Source organism: Euprymna scolopes, chromosome 46, assembly GCF_053919585.1.
Source record: "Euprymna scolopes isolate OS-2025 chromosome 46, ASM5391958v1, whole genome shotgun sequence".
NCBI classification, from domain to species: Eukaryota; Metazoa; Mollusca; class Cephalopoda; order Sepiida; family Sepiolidae; genus Euprymna; species Euprymna scolopes.
This window is the reverse complement of record NC_136527.1, coordinates 193753040-193764124: the sequence shown is the minus strand read 5'-3', so window position 1 is coordinate 193764124 and position 11085 is coordinate 193753040.

The following is an 11085-nucleotide window of genomic DNA, read 5'->3' as shown; positions in this document are numbered from 1 at the left end:
TAGCAGATGTTTCACCAGAATGTTGAAAGCTTATGAAGCAACACCATCATGGCTATTCAAAGGCGATACAAGCTTAATAGTTAAAAGCATAGAAACTAAAAACCCCAGCAAATATCGCCCAATATGCTGCCTAACTACGACCTACAAGCTATTCACTGGATTAATAGCTGACAGCATTTATGACCATCTTTCATCCGGAGATTATCTTGAGGAGGTACAAACAGGATGCAGGAAAAACTGCCTGGTCACCAAAGATCAATTGCTCATCAACAAGACCATTTTGAAAGATTGCAGGAAAAGAAAAAGAAATCTAAATATGGCTTGGATAGATTATCAGAAAGCATTTGATAGTGTACCCCATTCGTGGCTACTAAAATGTCTCGAATTATACAAGATCCACCCGAGCATACGAGAAATTATAGCTGTCCAAATGAAGGAGTGGCAAACATCCATTACCTTAAACCATAGCGGGGGAAGGATATCCATTCCAAATATAAAAATAAAAAAAGGAATCTTCCAAGGAGACAGTTTATCTCCTTTACTATTTTGCTTAGCAATTGATCCTCTAAGTAAGGTCCTAAAGAACTGCCAATGTGCTTATAATCTAAGCTACAGCCGCCAAAGAGAATCCTCCAAGTTAAAAAAACATTTATTTTTCATGGATGATCTTAAGCTTTATGCTAGCTCTGATAAGGATTTAGATCATCTACTAAAAATTGTCCACACTTTTTCTAATGACATCAAAATGAAGCTCGGGCTGGATAAGTGTGCTAAGTGTACTCTGAAAGCTGGCAATAAAATATCAACTGAAAACATTCAGCACAATGAAAATAGTGAAATCAGAGAACTGGATGAACAGGAAACATACAAATACCTCGGTATTGATGAAAATGAGTCCATCCAGCATTCCAAGATGAGAGAGAAACTAAGCCAAGAATATTTACGCCGGGTAAGAAACATCTGCAAAACTGAAATCACAAACAAGAACAAAATTACGGCAATTAACCAACTTGCCATGCCAGTACTAACATATAGTTTTGGCATTATTGACTGGCCTCAGAAAGACATAAATTGGCTTGACACAAAGACAAGGAAAATGTTAACCTTGTACCGAGTTATTTATCGAAACCAGTGCATGCCTCGTTTGTACCTACCCAGGCGAGAAGGAGGTATGGGACTCTCTGAGGTCAATCATCAACACAGAGCCACAATCATCAGCATAGGTCAGTACATAATAAGTTCCTGTAATCCAGAGCTAATGAAAATTAAAGACCATTATGAGAACCGAGCAAGTAGTACAACATGTATAACACAACTTGCCACTCATTTTGGAAAGGATTGCCTTACAAATGATGCTGAGAACCCAAACAAGCCTGCCACTGACATAGCCCAGAAAAGTCGGAAAAATACACTAGCCAGTTCCATAGTGTTAAAACAGAAGAATGGACCAACCATAAACGGGCAAAATATCTACCGACTGGACTATCCCAAGAATATATTGATAGGGATGGTTCCCTGGACTGGCTCAAAAGAGGATCCCTCCATTACGACCAAGAGAGGTTGATATTGGCTGCACAACACCAGGGCCTCATGACAAACGCCTTCAAAAAGATGTGTGGTCTAAGCAACAATAATAAATGCAGGTTCTGTAGCACTGAGGTTGAGAGTGTGGGCCACCTGATTTCTAGTTCAAGGTCCTACTTGAAGATGGTTATTATACAGATCGCCATAACGGAGTTTGCAAATACCTTCACTGGAAGATATGTAAGAAACTCAACAGTGTAGTAAAAACTCCTGGGAACATATACCCGAACGAACAGTTGGGAATGACAACTACACCATTCACTATGACTACATAATCCCGACTGATACATATCTTGAAAACGCAGCTGCTAAACCAGATATAGTGATTTGGGACAGAGCAAACAAAAAAGCGACCATAATAGAGGTCAGTGTACCCAATGATACAGGGCTTAACAGAGTTGAGAGGGAAAAGATAACAAAGTATCAAGGACTTATGTATGATATGAAACGAAATTGGAAACTAAAGGACGTTTCAATTATACCAGTCATTATAGGAGCTACTGGGCTTATGAAAAAGAAGTTTAAAAAGTACATAGCAAGCATACCCGGTGAACCAAGTGCAAGTGAAATACAAACGATTGCACTGAAAGGGACGGCTAGAATCCTGAAAAGATCTCTTGGTTGGACTCACTAAAATAGGGGTAAATGTCAGACATCTGGTTGGATGTCCCACCCCCTAGAAGAAAAAGTTTAAGAAAAATGAAAAAAAAAGGAAAAACCTTATTCTTGCGATATTTGTGGATATTCTTGTTAGTGAAACATACAAGAACCCACACTGGTGAAAAGCCATATTCTTATGAAGTTGCTGGATATTCTTGTTCTACAAAATCGAGGTTAGTGAAACATACAAGAACCCACACTGGGGAGAAGCCATATTCTTACGAAGTGTGTGGACATTCTTTTTCTCAAAAATCACATTTAGTGACACATATGATAACTCACACTGGAGAAAAGCCGCATTCCTGTAAAGTTTGTGGATATTGTTTTACTTTAAAAGCATCTTTGGTGACACATATAAGAATACACACTGGAGAAAAGCCACATTCTTGTGAAGTGTGTGGATATTCTTTTTCTAAAAAAATCACGGTTAGTGAGACATATGAGAACCCACACGGGGGAAAAGCCATATTCTTGCAACATATGTAAATATTCTTTTTCTGAAAAATCGAATTTAGTGAAACATATGAAAAGAATACACAATTAGAAAATGCAAGTTCAAGAATTCACATTTATTCACCTGAGAAGTTCAAGTAAAACAGTATTACTTAAAACAAACCTTAAACAACTCCTGATTGATGAAACTATCCTTATTAGATATTTTTATAATAAAACTACATTTGAGAATATAATACAATATAAAGAAGTAATTAATTGTTTAAAAACGGTAATGTTTCTGAAAAATGTAAATATTATATTGATTGCTATAAGAGTAAGTGGACGAAGAAAAATCTTTAAAAATACGCAAAAGACACACAATTCATAGAAAACCAAACTGTTGCTGAAAACAAATGAAGTTATAAAGGAAATAACTGATTTCTTATGATGAAATTAAGATGAAATAACCTGATGTAAAAATAACAAATTTACTGACTCATATTAGAACTCACAGCGGGGAAAAGCCATATTCTTGCAAAATATGTGAATATTCCTGTTCTCATAAAATACGTTTAGAGAAACGTATGAAAAACTACACAATTAGAAAATGCCATTTTCTTGCCAAATATGTGCATGGTCTTATTCTGAGAATTCGCATTTATTCATGTGAGAATTTCAAGTAAAACAGTATTACTTAAAACAAACCTGAAACTACTCATGATTGATGAAAATATCCTTAATAGATATTTTTATAATAGAACTGAATTTTAGAATATAATACAATATAAAGAAGTAACGAATTGTTTAAAAACGATATTGTTTCTAAAATATATAAATATTATATTGATTGCAATAAGAACAACTCGACGCAGAGAAATCTTTAAAAATACACAAAAGACACACAATTTATAGAAGACCAAACTGTTGCTAAAACAAATGACGTTATAAAGGGAACAAGTTATAATGAGTTATTTCTTATAATTTTTTAAAAAAAGACGAAAATCTATATTCTTGCACACTATATCAATATTTGTGTTCTCATTAATAACCTGATGCGAAAATAACAATAGACAGACGTGATATTTTTGCAAAGAATTCAAGTGTATTTGTATGTATGACAATTTACAGTGAGGAAAAAATCAACAACTACATAAACAATTGTACTCAATAGTTACAGATATATTCGAACAATTGCCTCTAAATGGATCATTAGAATCTTCAAAATTCCTCTCTCAGAATAGCAGGTTAATGCTTATTTTCAGCTTGAATTTACCATCTCAGCTACAACAAAAGAAATGTGGGGGCATCACATGTCCCTCATTACTAACCATCCCCCAAACCATAACAGTTGCTGGAAATTTTGTGTGCATGACTGTTGGAACTTCAGAAGGGTCAGCACATAGTAATCTGTCATTTCTTTGGTTTACCATTTGGTCTTGATCAAAATATTTTTCGTCTGAAAAGAAAAACAAAGAATGTGTTGCGCAACAGGATGTTTTAGTTTGCTTAAAAGCCTCTTGGATCTTACCAACCGATTTTCTTTGGTGGTCCCGGAGATAAACTGGACTCTCTTCATTACATACGACTTTTATCAAAGATTTTCATGACAAGTCCAACTAATTGTGGCTTCTGAGACATTAAGATCTTTTGCAATTGACCTCATTGATTTTGGAGGCTCTCATCAATGATGTTCTGAACTCATTGAACGAATACAGGTGTTCTGATGCTGTCAGAGCGTTGTTGATGCTTTTTTGCATTTAGCAGCAGGAGAAATTCTGCTATTTTTGTCCTCTAATTCTTTGCGAACTTTAAAGACAAACAATCAGGCAATTTTTCGAAATTGTGCAATTTGCAAATCACTGTTCTGCCATTGTTGCAACTAATACAGCCTCTCTTTTCCTTTCCCGAGTTCTATTAATATATATATATATATATATATATATATATATATATATATATATATATATATATATATATATATATATATATATGCCAGAACGTGGTACTTCAAAGAAGAACAAGCAGAATGCATGTAGAAGTGTTTTGCTATAAAGGTATAGTTTTTGGTTAACAATATCATTATTAAGATTTGTAAAAAGCGACACAGAAATCTAAGCATTGATTGGATTAATTAACAAAACATGTTTTTACGTTGAACAATAGAAATCCCTGACGTCAACATCGTAAAATGAATCTCAAAATTCGATACCTTATTTCCTATATTCTGTTGCCTGCAAATAAATTGACAATTGAATAAATTATCGAGTGCTTGCAATCTGATATTATAAATATTCCATTCTGTAATATTGAATAAATTCTCAAGTGCTTAAAAACCCACCAAGGAACCAAAACAAAAACATCAATCACCTGCTTATACACCTTGCTACTATTTGCTGTAATAAAAAAAACATTTACACTATTCATTCTTTATTGTAGTTTTTTTTAAATATTTTATTATTTGATCTGCAGGAGACAACTTAAAGTCAATCAAGTGAATATTCATGTCAGTAACTTAATACTTAAAATTTAATTATGACTGATATTGTTTATTTTGGAGTTTATGATTGATTGATTTGGGAGTTGGATATTTTTTTAAATATGCAAAACAGTCAATCGGACATTTTCCATCAACCATTAAAATATGTGGCATTACCTTAAGTAACTAACCCCTAAACACATATATTGAACATATATTCTTACCACATTTTAATGCTATGTGAGCTAAATGTCAACATCCTAAAATTAATATCCCAATTCGGTACTTTATTTCCTATATTCAAATAAATTATTGAATAAATAATCGAGTGCTTGCAATTTGAGATTATAAATCTGCTATTCAAAAATATTGAATAAATACTCAAGTCCTTAAAACCACCAAGAAACAAAAACAAAGAGTAAACCACCTGACCTTACACCTTGCTATTTACTATTTGCTGTAATAAAAACGTTTCGACTATTCATTCTTTATTGTTGTTTATTTTTATTTTTAGCTGTTGTTTTTGTTTTATATTTTATTGTTTGATCTGCAGGAGACACCTTTTGATAAGTTTTTAATGTGTTCTTGTTTCTTTTCCATGAATTTTGGATCAAATCTGAAAAAGTGACCATAAAATTATCAAAGTCAATCAAATGAAGTAACCATATTTAATATTAATGTCAGTAATTTAATACGTAAACTTTGATTAAAACTGATGTTGTAGAATTGGAAGTTTAAAACTTAAAAAATTATCAAAGTCAATCAAATGAAGTAATCATATTTAACATTAATGTCAGTAAGTTAATATGTAAAATTTGATTAAAACTGATTTTGGAGTTTATGACTGTTTATTTGGGAGTTGCAGATTTAAAAAAAATATGCAAAACATTTCCTTTCATAAGTCATTTTTCCATCAACTATTAAAATATGTGTCCGTTCCTTTCCCGACTAACCCCTAAACACACAAACACACACACACACACACACACACACACACACACACACACACACACACACATACACACATATCACATATTCTGGAAATGAAAATATTTTTATTACATTGTAATGCTATGTGAGCTAGATATTCTCCCCAATAAATACCACAAACATATATTGAAGTTTCTAGTTGACCTCATCGATGCTTGTACAAATAGTCTATTTGTAACCTCATTTAATATTGGTATCAGTAACTTATTAATTAACATTCATTTAATATTGTTATCAGTAACTTAACAATTAACATTCATTTAATATCTTTATCAGTAATTTAATTAATATTCATTTAATATTGTTATTAGTAATTTAATAATTAAAATTAATTTAATATCTTTATCAGTAATTTAATTATTAATATTCATTAAATATCTTTATCAATAACTTAATAATTAATATTCATTAAATATCTTTATCAATAACTTAATAATTAATATTCATTAAATATCTTTATCAATAACTTAATAATTAATATTCAATTAATATCTTTATTAATAACTTAATAATTAATATTCATTAAATATCTTTATCAGTAACTTAAGTAAAATTCATTTAATATCGGTATCAGTAACTTAATAATTAATATTCATTAAATATCTTTATCAATAACTTAATAATTAATATTCATTAAATATCTTTATCAATAACTTAATAATTAACATTCATTTAATATTGTTATCAGTAACTTAACTATTAAAATTCATTTAATATCTTTATCAGTAATTTAATTAATATTCATTTAATATTGTTATTAGTAATTTAATAATTAAAATTAATTTAATATCTTTATCAGTAATTTAATAATTAATATTCATTAAATATCTTTATCAATAACTTAATAATTAATATTCATTAAATATCTTTATCAATAACTTAATAATTAATATTCATTTAATATCTTTATCAGTAACTTAAGTAAAATTCATTTAATATCTTTATCAGTAACTTAATAATTAAAATTCATTAATTATTTTGATTAGTAATTTAATAATTAAAATTCGTGTACGATTGATCTTGTCGATATTAATCTGGTAGTTAGAATTATCCGTAATAATGATAATGTCTGCTATGAGTTCATAAAAAGTGTTATATGAAGGACAGTTATCGCGGATTTTTTGCGGGGAGGGCTTCCGGTTAGTCTAGGGTCGGCCAGTAATGGTGTTCTTGTAATAAAACTTCTGTAAACATTCTCCGATCATGATTTCTTCTTTCTTTCAAGAACAAGTAATCCTATCTTCCAACGGTAAGACTATTTAATTCATCTCCATATTAGTTATAAAGACTATTTATTTTATCTCTGTTGTATTGTGTTTCGTATGGATACGAAACGTCCCAATAGCACTCTCCCTGACGAATCGCTAGCTCTGTATACTACTCCAGCAGTGTCCGCCATGTTACTTCATGGTGTTGATGTCGGACCCGACGTATCGTTCTTTTGTGCTAACAAAAACCTTATTTAAAGGGTATTCAGCATTTGTTTTACTTACAACAATTTTAATAGCACAAAAGGGTAAAAAAACAGTAAATGATTTTAAAATGGATCGTGCTATGAGGCCTTCTCGATTGGACGTAAATCCTAATTCATCTAATGCCGAGCGAGAATTTAAGCACTGGCTTGCAACGTTCAAATATGTTTAGCGGCACTACCTCAGGAAAATCTCAACAAGTTGTCGATCCTGATAATTTTTATTTCACCGGATATTTTCGAATACGTCAGCGATTGCTGAAATTATGAAGAAGCCTGTCTCAAACTGGAGCAACTCTTTATCAAACCAAAAATGCACGGCATCTACTCGCCACAACAGACAGAGAATGTCTGGACGTGGACGAGTATCTTCGGGCGTTACGAGTCCTTAGCAAGGACTGCAATTTTAGGGACGTCAGTGCGGAAATATACGCTAATGAATCGATTTGGGATGCCTTTATTGTCGGAATTCAGTCCCATACCATTTGCCAGCGTTTGTTAGCAAATAAAACGCTTGACCTGGACACTATGTTTGACCAGGCCCGAGCGCATGACAATATGGAATCGTATTCATCAGCACGATACCGGGAACCAACCTCTGCAGCCCACGGGAAGGAAAGGACATCGGACTTGGATTTTAATCAAATAAACCTAAATCCCAGCCAGCCTGAATGATCGGCCCATCATCGGCCCATTACATAACCGACGATCAGCCGACAAGCATTGTAATGGACCGATCATTCAGGCTGGCTGGGATGCTGCTAAATCAGAAATTAAATGTTGGAAGTGTGGGAATTATAAACACCCAAAATCACGATGTCCAGCGAAATCGAGTGTTTGTCAGCGATGTAAACGGATCGGGCATTTTGCAAAATACTGCAAATCAAATAATACTACTCAATCAACTTCTGCCTCGGTCCATTATCGAACCTTAGCCTCTATAAGATCGAGTTCGGCAGTTCCATCGTCCCTACAGAGTTCCACCGTAGAAATCCACATTTTGGGTCGGCCAATAAGAGCACTAATGGACAGTGGTAGCTCTGACAGTACCAAAGTAGCCGAGGATCTTACCTCATCCAAAGTAGTAGGTGCTTGTTTTCCTAACGTACTTTTTAACAAACGTATGTATCCCAACCAGAAACTGTCAGTTTTAAATAACCTCTCTTGTGATGTGATTTTTGGACTGGATTTTCAAAGTAAACATGAAAGCGTTACCTTCAAGTATGGTGCGAGTTCAACTCCTAGTGAGATTTGTGGACTCGCTGTGGCTTCGGTGGAACCGCCTGAACTTTTTGCTAATATAAATAAGAACTGCAAACCGGTTGCCACCAAGTCTAGACGTTATAGCGCAAGTAATAGCAAGTTCATTGACTCAGTGATTAAGCGCCTTTTAGAGGAGGGGATCATCGAAACTTCAAACTCCCCCTGGAGGGCACAAATGGTCGTGGTTAAATCCGATAATCAGAAAAAAGAATAGTCATTGATTATTCTGAGACTGTGAATAAGTACACAAGCCTTGATGCCTACCCTAACCCTAACCCTCTCCCGGCTGGATGACGTAGTGAATAAGGTTGCTCAGTATTCAGTATTCGGCACAATCGACCTGAAAAATGCATATCACCAGATCCCTATCAATGAGAATGCTAAACCCTTCACTGCTTTTGAAGCTAACTCCGGTTTGTATCAGTTCACCCGAATACCGTTTGGGGTTACATACGAAGTTGCTTGTTTTCAGCGAATTGTCGATAAAATTAATAGTTCTGAGGATTTAAACGACACCTTTGGATACCTGGACAATATTTTCATCTGTGGAAAGGATCAATAGCAACACGATGAGAATCTGGCGAAATTTATCAAAGTAACAGAAAAACGTAAAATTGCGTACAATAAAGAAAGATGTGTTTTCTGTGAATGAACTGGGCTCCATCGGTGATATCATTGGACCCAACGGTCAAATTAAACTCGACCCCGAGAGGTTGAAACCTTTAAAAGAACTCCCTTATCCAACTGACGGCAAGTCACCCAAGCGAGCCCTGGTTTTTTTCTCGTATTATTGAAAGTGGATCCATAGGTGTTCTGATTCAGTTTCTTATTGAGACCAATTTATTTCCCTTTAACCAGGAAGCTCGAAATGCATTTGACAGTCTAAAGCTAGATATTGAATTAGCGGTAATAAAAACTATCGACGAGAATGCTCCCCTTGAGTTGGAGACTGATGTCTCTGATTGTGCTCTTTCTGGAGTCCTCAACCCAAATGGTAGACAAGTTGGTTTTTTCTCACGAACTCTACACGGCTCTGAACTAAAACATCCCGCTGTTAAAAAGGAAGTGGCTGCCATTATAGAAGCAGTTAGATATTGGCGCCATTAACTCTTGGGGAAGCACTTCAAACTTATTACTGATAAGAAATCAGTAAAATTTGTTTTGAATAAAAAACGATAAATTGCTTCGTTGGAGATTGGAGCTTTCATGCTTCAATTTCGACATTATCTATCGCCCTGGTGAGAATAATCTTGTAGCTGACGCATTGACACGTGCTTCTTGCGCTATTGTGAATAGTAGCAACAACCTCCTCAATTTGCATCGATCCTTAAAAGGATGATGGTCTTCATAAGGAGTAGAAGCATCCCTTACTCTCTTGAGGATATTCAGCAGATGACAAAGGACTGTATTGTTTGCAATAAGTGCCTACCAAGACTTTTCTGCCCTGTTGATGGGCATTTAATCAAATCAACTCAACCTTTCGAGAGGTTGAACCGCGATTTTAAAGGACCCTTACCTTCATCTACCCCAAATAAGTATATGTTGCTATTAGTTGATGAATACAGCCGCTTCCCATTTGTATACCCTTGCAAAGACACAAGTACTCAGAGTGTACTGCAATCTTGCTCCAACCTGTTTTCTATATTTGGCATGCCCAGCCAAGTTCATTCAGATGACGGGAATTGTTTTAAGAGTGATGAGTACAAGAATTATATACACGCCAAAGGGATCTCCACCAGCTACAGCACTCCATATCACCCGCAAGGGAATAGTCAAGTAGAGCGAATGAATGGAATAGTGTGGAAAACTATTTCATTAGCATTGGAAGACAAAGATTTCCGGACTGAACACTGAGAAGAGGTTTTAGCAGACTCCCTCCATTCCATTCGGTCTTTAATATCCACAGCCACACATGAGACACCTCATGAGCGCCTGTTTAAACACCCAAGAAGATCAGTGACCGGGACAGCTGTACCATCTTGGATGACCGAATCTGGTTTTGTTTTAATGAGGAGACACAACCGGTTAACTAATAATGAACCTCTGGTTGATAAGGTTGAACTTCTAGATGCTAACCTGCATTATGCCTTTGTTCGATCTAACGAGGGTAGGCAGATGACTGTATCTACCCGTGACTTGGCCCCGTTGAAAGACTTCCAATTCACCGATCACCTACATGACTCGGAAACTAGAATCAGCAGCAGAT